We start from the raw sequence: 9810 nt of genomic DNA, 5'->3' as shown, positions 1-9810 counted from the left end.
TCTGATGAGAAAAGGTAAGTGTGGAAGGTGTTATCCCCTAACTTGAATATATAACATTCTATGTCGCTTTGGCGTTATGAGGTTCAATTCATGAGTTGTTTGCTAGCATAAGATGTGTTTATATTGGGGATGCCAAGCATGTAATAAATTATGTATATCACCAGAGGATTGGCGGAAGGTTAAATTTGGTCATCCTGAAAAAGACCAGATAACTGATGATGTCCATGCCGGCACTATTATCATAACGTGATATTATCATAACAGGACCAAATTCGAACAATTTGTTATATCGTTAGCTAAACTTTGTGACGGTGTCTCAACTCCTCATAGTCTCAAATGATGTTTTGAAATGTTGTCCCAATGATGCAACAATGCCGCATTATTCCTATGCCGATTAGATACATAATAACTTTTCTTTACAACTTCATTGGTTGTTATTGCAAGCACAGTCCGTTTTGGTATATCGTAGAATCACATTGTTGCATATTTCTACAGAATGCATGCAGTTTTATAAATTATCGCCAGACGTCCGCGAGATTTTTTTTGTCTATGAATGTTAATCATTAATCCGGAATATTGTATGGCGTTACGAAGAGATCGAAACCATGGTTAGTACTTGAATTTATCATGGATTTCGCCACAAAGAACCATGATCATTATAGAAAGCATTTCTGACATTTATTGGTGCAAAACGTATTGCATCATCTCACACGTTTGTGAAGATTATACATCCAGGAATATAATGAATAGATGAAAGTTGAATCTCTACTTCTGGATAAATCAAATTTAATTCAGACGTTTCAAACGACCTCCGTCGTTTTTCTTCAGTGAAAAAATAAAAGTTTACAACTCTGCGGAATAAGGAATACTTCTTACGTTCTAAATAAACAAAAAAGGTAACGGCTAAGGTGTTCTAAAGTAAACAAGGTAGGTAACTACAGAGGTGTTCTAAACAGTGTTCTAAATAAACAAAATCTCACATAATCAAAGTGTTCTAAATAAACAAAATCTCACATAATCCAATTCAATTCCATTCGTAAGAGACTCAACAGCTAATACCACAGACCAAATGTGTAATCCGCAGACGTGGTGTAGAGGCATGTATTTAATATCTATTTGTTCAGCTGGTAATACATGGTGATGTTATATACAGGTAAAACATGTCACGCATCCTGTCCCATCATCGGCAAACTGCTGTTTGGATACTCGTTATCATCGGCTGAGTCATGACGTCATCACAGTCTGTGAGGAAGCTATCATTCTCATTATCTTCAATCTTTCCGTTCAACGTCCAAGGAATCCATAGCTATGTAAGAGTTTGCAAAGCTAGTTACAAAGCAATGATCAATCACTTAACCAATTTTTTTGTTCTGTCACCTGCTACCGTCTCTCAGTACGTACCTAAAATGTTCAATGGTTTGTCACTTACCATCATAAGATTCGGCAACGTTTGTTTAAAATATAATGTTACGTGAACCTGTAATTGATTGATTGATTGTTTTTTTTTGTAAAAAGGTGCAGCTGGTGGGATGAATTGTTATACTTACAAAGAGACAAGCACATCTCCACTTATAATTACGTTACAAAATTTACATTAAAATGTACCATGAGCATGGTAGCGCATATCATACAATCTTTATGGACAGAACAAAAGTATAGTGACATCCGCGTAAGGTCTTCTGCACGCAACTTTGCGTACAAACAAAAGGTGATATATACATATACAAATATATTAACCTGCGTACAAGTATAAAATCAACATGTTGATTTTATCGTATCATTTACACTACTGTTTTTTTTAGGTCTGAATGTCCTTTGGTGTATGTGTACACAGTAAAAGTTATCTCCCCATGGAAAGGAATTGAATTCATTCATGTAATAAAATGTATTACAGACTTTTTAACAAGCAGCCAGAAAGGTGACCAAATTTGAACGCCAATAATTATATCGTGAACAGTCCATCATGAAAGGACATTAATTTTTTTGGAGGATGATCTTTTTGGTTGTCAAGAGGAAATTTATGATACCTTCCAAGCGTTTTGAAAATGGAATACGGATAGTTGAATGATCTTTGTGCACAATTTCTCTGGTCTACTTGGGACAGCTGATTCCCCAATTGTTCAAAACACGTGACCTTCCCGGTGTCTGATATGAAAAAAAGGTCAAAGGCTGTTGGAATCCTGTAGCGTCCCTCTCCATCCACCCGTTCACAAAGTAGGCAAAGGGACTGGTTTGAGAAAATGGAAAGTTCATTCATTTGTGTTGAAACAAAATAAAAGCCTTCTCCAAAGTGCTGCTTGACTAATAGCTGGGATAAATAATCACAATGTCGTTGGAAAAACTGGTCACAACCAGCTGCCCTTCCGGTCCCACAGTCAGCCCTTCCGGGTTAGGCCCAGTACGGACGGTCCGGACAAACTCGCCGTGACGTGTGAACATCTGAACCCTCTCGTTCATAGAGTCCGCCACGAGGATGTGCCCCGAGCTGTCTGTACAGATGCCTGCAGGCCTCGTCAGCTGACCTTCACCACTTCCCTCACCTCCGAACCGGAACAGGAACTTCCCGGACTCGTCATACACGTAGACACTGTGAGTTCCCCAGTCCGACACAAGAATGTTCCCTTCCCCGTCCACAGTGATGAACCCCGGGCGTGTCATCTCACCCTCAGGATGCCGGACTGTCCGCACCAGGGAGCCGTCCGGACGGAACACATGAACTGCACCTTGGTCTGGATCACTCACCAGGATGTGGTTAGTGCGCATGTCCACTGCAATGCCGCGGAGAAAATCGTTCCTCCTAAGGTCAAACCGCTCCATGGCGGTCCCGTCCGTGCTGTACTGTACAACATGCTCAGCTGATCCACCTTCCCCCACTACCCACAGCGTGCCGTTACCGTCCATACAGACATCATGCGGCTCCATGTCCTTATCCCCTGTACCCGGTACAATTGCTGTGAAGTGGCGGAGGTAAACCCCCTCTGTGCTGTGGACTTGGACTCGCTTGTTACTCATATCAGCCACAAATATCTCGTTGCTAGGCGACACTACAACCCCGCGCGGGTGATGAAACTTTACAGGTTCTGATCCTTTCCGGCCAAAATTCATCACATCCTGTGTCAAATCTCCAGTAGTGTCAGATGCCGCTCCCTCTGCCCCCGCTGTGTGTCGCTTTTCTTCGGTAGATTTAGGACACTCAGGGTCAGTGTCAGAGTCTTGCCCTGCAGTTCCCTTGTCTTCTTCATTTACAGTCGGGTCTTCTCCAAGCTTGTCGTCCACATCTCCAGATCCCCCTGTAGTACTAACAGCATCCGCTAGATGTGTCTGTGTAGCTGCATCTGCATTCTCGACCTGTGCCGACCATCCTCCAGGCGGCTTCTCTCCTCTGTACTCCTGTGGCCAGCCTCCAGGCGGCTTCTCTCCCCTGTACTCCTGTGGCCAGCCTTCAGGCGACTTCTCTCCCCTGTACTCCTGTGGCCAGCCTCCAGGCGGCTTCTCTCCCCTGTACTCCGTCACGTGGGATGGCACCTGCTTGGCGGCTTTCTCTGCGTATTCTTGAGCCTGCTGCAGCTTTTCTTCAAGCACTGCTATCGTCTCAAGAGCCTCCTTAAGCCTGTTCTCTGTGATGTTGAACTTGGAGCGCAAAGTCATGATCGTGTTGGAATCCACCTCTGCCTTCTGACGGAGCATGTTGGAATCCATCTCTGCCTTCTGACGGAGCGTGTTGGAATCCACCTCTGCCTTCTGACGGAGCGTGTTGCTATCCACCTCTGCGTTCCTGAGGTTCTGGATGGCCTGCCTCATCTGGTGTTCTCTGAGCCGGTCCTTCTGCACCAGAGCCCGGACCAGGCTGTAGGAGAAGCCCTGGTACTCCAGACTCGCGGCTGCCTGCAGATAGAGCGGCAGGGCGTCCGAGAACAGGTTCAGTGCAGACAGGCGAGTCCAGCTCTGGGGCGCCCTCTGGTGTTTGGTCCGGGTACTGCATCCCACCTCGATGTCATCAACAGGCAGTTGTCTTTTGACATCTGAAAATCATTTAGTGAAAGGAACCTCACAAATCAACAGATAAGCAGTCTAGATGGTTCTGATGTATGGAAAGTGCATTTCTAGTACATAGAGCTTTATTTGTATAAAAAATGACAGCTAGGGACAATCTATTTGACATCTATTAGACATGTTTTAGACATGTTGTTAAGTGCCTAGTACGAAAGGTGACGTTGACATCGTCGATTAACCAACTGAATGCACCTGATCATGAATTCAAACCTGTAGAGAAATACCGACTAAGTCTATGATAAATACAACTGCAAGCATATGAAGACAAACACAAAGTCAGCTCACTGTACAGCGGCGCCCCCTGTTGAACCTTGATAGGAACTTCAGCGTCGATCTGCAGTGACTTGACGCCCATGTAGACAAGTCTCGGGTCGGAGTGATCCGCCATGTGCCTCAGCACCGCCGTGTTCTCCCGCGGTATGGAGAAGTGCACCAGGATGCTCTTGTGCTTCTTGTAACCTCTGAACTTGACCTGTGAACTTCTGGTTCCAGATAACGTTGCCAAACGGTTTCTAAGATAATCTAGAGTTTCCTGGATCATGCGCATTTGGCCGTTTACGACAACGTAGGTGTTGGTGGTTTCATTTCCTGGAATATCAAGTGTCAAAGTGTTTGTGTCATTTTAAAACCTCACCTCAAAAACAAGTCTGCAATATTGCTTTTTATGATTTCTTTCAATAGTCGGATTGAGAGTAAATTCCATAGAAATGTCTTTTTATGACGAATCAGGGCTGCCTGGCAATATATATATAATGGATTTTGTTGCATGTTAGTTGTAACTCACCTTCTGCATTTGCTCCCTGTTGACTTGTTCCAGGCTGTAGATCGGGATTTTCCGGAATCTCTCGGTCAGGCGGCTGGAAACTTTGCAGAACATTTTGAATCAGATCCTGTCGTCCGATTCTTTCCAAGATCTCCTTGAGGAAATCGAGATTCTCCTGGTCGATTTTGTCCAGTTCCATCAGCTTTTGAAAGACATCCACCGCCCGCCGGAGCTGTGCCGCCTGGCCCTTAGGAATTAGATGCAGGCAGAACAACTTCACGTTTGCCGTTTCCTCTTCTGTCAGTTCATCGGAAATACGGAGCAAGGTTTGCACAAAATCAAAATGGCGCCTGTCGGCATCTGTGACTCTTTCTCGTACCGGACCTGCCATCCTGAAAACAGACGATAAAATGTCACTGAAGTGATCCAGTTCTGCACACGTTGTACGTACATCACTATAGAATGATAATCATGAAATTTAGAACGATCAACACAAGGCATAGGGCTATGAATAAGGTAATTCAAATTTCAAAATGCGCATTCGCTGTGTGATGCATTGAAAGCTACATGTAAGTTTGATAGCCCACAGACATTTATATACAAAACACGTACAGACATGTGTCAACTATGGTCTGGACACCTATTTACGAATTAGATTCGATTTAATTTGCGGTCAGTTCCCCTCGTGAGCCTGCTGATACGTGAACTCATGGCAACTGACGGTTAAAGCAAAGTTGACTGAGCAACATTCAGTCCACACCCAGCCCAGTTGGAACTTGTACTGTAGTTGTTTGTGAATCTCTGCACCTTGCCCACCCCGTGACGTCAGCTTAGACCACTCCGGAGAGTTTGTTCTGTCCACCAATCATTAACACGTCACGCGAGGGGCGGGCCAGAGATAACAACACTGATAAGTCCTTGCCACAATGAGACACTTACATGATCATTATCCTATTCACAGTAACTAAAGATATTTCAAGTGCACATGTGAGCACCATAAAATTGTATTGTCAAACTTATCTTACCTACCAAGTGGCATCTACTCAATAAAAGAAACATTGAAGACATTTATGTCAGGTTCATCAACACGGGTTTTATACACGTAACTTCGATATAAAGGGGACAAAGAATCTTTGAACTTTCTTTGATTACCTTTGATACACGGATTTATTACGTTAAGAGGAGTGAAAGTCTTGAGGTGAAAAAAAATTAAAGTTGTTTACCAAAATGGCTGCCTGTCTGAAGAGACACGTTAAGAACATTGCTCACCTGTAGTGAAGCAGGCAAATCTCACCTGTGTGACGTAACGGCAAGACGGACTCCTTAACCAATTTGCAGAATGATTCTTCAAGAAAGAACTTTCCTAGATGTCTCCTAACTGAAATACCAATAAACGTGGCAGGCGGAAAACAAGCTCGTCAACCATTGGACTTTGGCCGATAATTTATTTCAAGATGGCGGCTGCAGCTACGAACCTAGCGGATAATGCTGGTACTACAAGATCAGCTGCTCCCGGCCTAGTAATTAAAGTAACAGTAAATGGGGTGGTTTTGTAGCGAACTCTTTATTCATTGGACTCTGATCACGAACGCTGATTTCTGATTGCATAGTGAGGTTTTACCCGCTAACTCTGCAAATAGTTCGAGATAGATAAGACAATAATTGTTAGGTATTGCTGTAGAATGACATGTGAAACAAGTCAACTGGCCTCTATTGAACAGCTGATTTTTGCAGTACCAGTAGAATCCACAAGGAGCGTAGAGATACCTACCATCTCGACACGTATACCAGTGGTCGTGATCAAAGTCTAACAGGTACCGAGATTGTTTTCCACCTACCGCGGTTATTGTCATTTCAGCCAGCAGACAGCTGAAAAATACCGGGGTAGCTGATCACTGGTTACATCTGTAGGGCCCGTCTTACCGTTACGTCACACAGGTGAGTTTTCACACCTGATTCATTACAGGTGAGAAATGCTCCTTGGCAGGAGGCCATTATTGAAATACTGTCTGCTACCCATATATGGACCTTCATTGTTATTAACGGAAATGTGTAATAGTTTGTCTTGAGGGAAATATGACCATTCGGAACGTCACCATGTAGACCCTTCTTCCTTTGAAAGCCATCTATCGTTGGTGATCGTCACGTCAAATGACCAACAGCTAGACAACATTTGACTTAAGCATAATGCTGTTTATCAAATTTATTAAAAGGTAGGTGAATGGTCCATGGGGTGGTTATATCTTTATTATCGCCGTCTGCATTTGATATACTTTTGTATTTATCGTAAATGAGGTGATAAAAACCTGGATAAATATTACATTTTGGAACAATGTTATCAGTAGGCCCCATGACCACGCCCCTCAGACACGTCCGTGTGACTTAGTAATCAATATCGGGTAAACAAAACACTCCAGCTGCGGAGTTACTGACCTCACGTTAAGGTGCCCTCTGTTTGCGCGGGAGGTTCGGGGGTAAAGTCTGCAGTTCAGCAGCCCAGCTTCCGGGTTACGCGAGGTCACGGAACTTTGTTAAAAACGTCTCGTGCTCGATGCTAGGAACGGTGTTCTGTTGATGAGTGCAAACAATATGGTCAATAACGGCAGGTAGAAAAATCGATCAAGGCCATGATATTATGGTCTAATAGACTATGCCACTCAAACCCAAGCTGTGGCTGTTCATGGCGGTTGGATTTTGTGCGGGGCGCCATGAGGGCGATCTAACTAGTCTATATTGTTATCAAATGCGTGTGAGTTACAAGGTACATATTTTTTATTGCGTTATGTTTTAAACATTGCTGCACCGTCTAAATCCACTCTGCATGTGGTCAATATGGGACCGTATGACTCCATAGAGAAATCATTGTGACTTTCACTTGCAGGATGGCGGCCCCTCAGCAGGAGTTCGAAGGAATGACGGATGAGGACAGACGCCATCTTGATTTCATGCAACTTCTGATTCGTATATCGGATGCCCTCTCTAAGAAAGAAACGGCAGACGTGAAGTTGTACTGCATGTATTTAATTCCAAAAGCCAGAATTGAGAAACTTAAACGACCCGTTGAAGTCTTTGTCAAGCTGAAAGAACTTGGCAAAATCGACCAAGAGAACCTAGACTTTGTTGAAGAACTGCTGGAGAGAATGGGGCGACAGGACCTGATTCAAGAAATTCTTCGGCCAGCCCGGCAGCCTGACCGAGAGGTTCCGGAAAATCCCGAACTGCAGCCGTCTGGCCGAGAGGTTCCGGAAAATCCTGAAGACCAGCCGGAAAATCCCGAACCCCAACCGGGAACAAGCCAAGAAGGTGCAAGAGCAGAAGGTGAGCAGAAATGGTTATTCGTATTTGTATTATGTATGAAATTTCATAACTTGTACGACATTCTAGCAGACATCGTTTGAATTTTCCGCTGCTAAACAAGGGTTTGTAACCCCGTAAAGGGTGGTATAACTCTGTCGACCGATCATGATAATGATGACTATGGTTGACTATGGATGAAGGACACCTAGAGTGACGGATAACAGTTTTAATTCCATCCATAGATTTGTGGCTGTCTGCATTACATGAATCTTGTCTTGATATCCGTCAGAACCTGCCACGTCCAACATCTACACAGTCGTGCACGGCCACAGCAGCATGACCCAGGAGACGGTAGATCGTCACAGACAGAATATAGCATCCGCCTGTAACACCAGGAGGTCACACGTCAAGTTCAGAGGTTACAAGAAGCACAAGAGCATCCTGGTACACTTCTCCATCCCGCGGGAGAACACGGCGGTGCTGAGGCACATGGCGGATCACTCCGACCCGAGACTTGTCTTCATGGGCGTCAAGTCATTGCAGATCGATGCTGAAGTTCCCATCAAAGTCCAACAGGGGGCGCTGCTGTACGGTGAGCTGACATTTTCTGTTCATATGCACTTCGTAGTCAATTTCAGAGTCAATTTCATATTAATGTTAGTGCGTTAAATTGATATATATATATCTACATATGCACCTTTATGTTGCAGAACTTTAAAGCTTGATCAATATCTTAAGATATTGAAGAAAATAGAATGTTTCCTAGTGAAAAAGCAGAAATCGATTCTATTCCAGCACTTTCAAATAATCTACTACATATCTGAAATTGCCAGCAGGGTTGCTAGACAAATAGATACAGCTGAGGACCTCGACGACACTTTGGAAAGCAGGGCTTGTACGAGATCTCATATTAGACGATATGTTTTATGACGTTAAATACCTTTTACTCATGTGTTCCAGATGTCAAGAGACAACTGCCTGTTGATGACATCGAGGTGGGATGCAGTACACGAACCAAACACCAGAAGGCGCCCCAGAGCTGGACCCGCCTGTCTGCCCTGAACCTGTTCTCGGACGCCCTGCCGCTCCATCTGCAGGCAGCCGCGAGTCTGGAGTACCAGGGCTTCTCCTACAGCCTGGTCCGGGCTCTGGTGCAGAAGGACCGGCTCAGAGAACACCAGATGAGGCAGGCCATCCAGAACCTCAGGAACGCAGAGGTGGATTCCAACACGCTCCGTCAGAAGGCAGAGGTGGATTCCAACACGCTCCATCAGAAGGCAGAGATGGATTCCAACACGCTCCGTCAGAAGGCAGATGTGGATTCCAACACGGTCATGACTTTGCGCTCCAAGCTCGACATCACTGAGAACAGGCTGAAGGAGGCTCTTGAGACGATCGCAGTTCTTGAAGAAAAACTGCAGCAGGCTCAAGAATACACAGAGAAAGCCGTCAAGCAGGTGGCATCCCACGTGACGGAGTACAGGGGAGAGAAGCCGCCTGGAGGTTGGCCACAGGGGTACAGGGGAGAGAAGCCGCCTGGAGGCTGGCCACAGGAGTACAGGGGAGAGAAGCCGCCTGGAGGCTGGTCGGCACAGGTCGAAAAGGCAGATGCAGCTACAAGGACGCACCTAGCGGGTCCTGTTGGTACTACAGGGGGAGATATGGGAAGCAAGCTCGAAAAAGAACGGATTGTGGAG

This window comes from Branchiostoma floridae, chromosome 17 (genome assembly GCF_000003815.2).
Source record: "Branchiostoma floridae strain S238N-H82 chromosome 17, Bfl_VNyyK, whole genome shotgun sequence".
In the NCBI taxonomy this organism is placed as follows: domain Eukaryota; kingdom Metazoa; phylum Chordata; class Leptocardii; order Amphioxiformes; family Branchiostomatidae; genus Branchiostoma; species Branchiostoma floridae.
Note: the sequence above shows the minus strand (reverse complement) of the source record.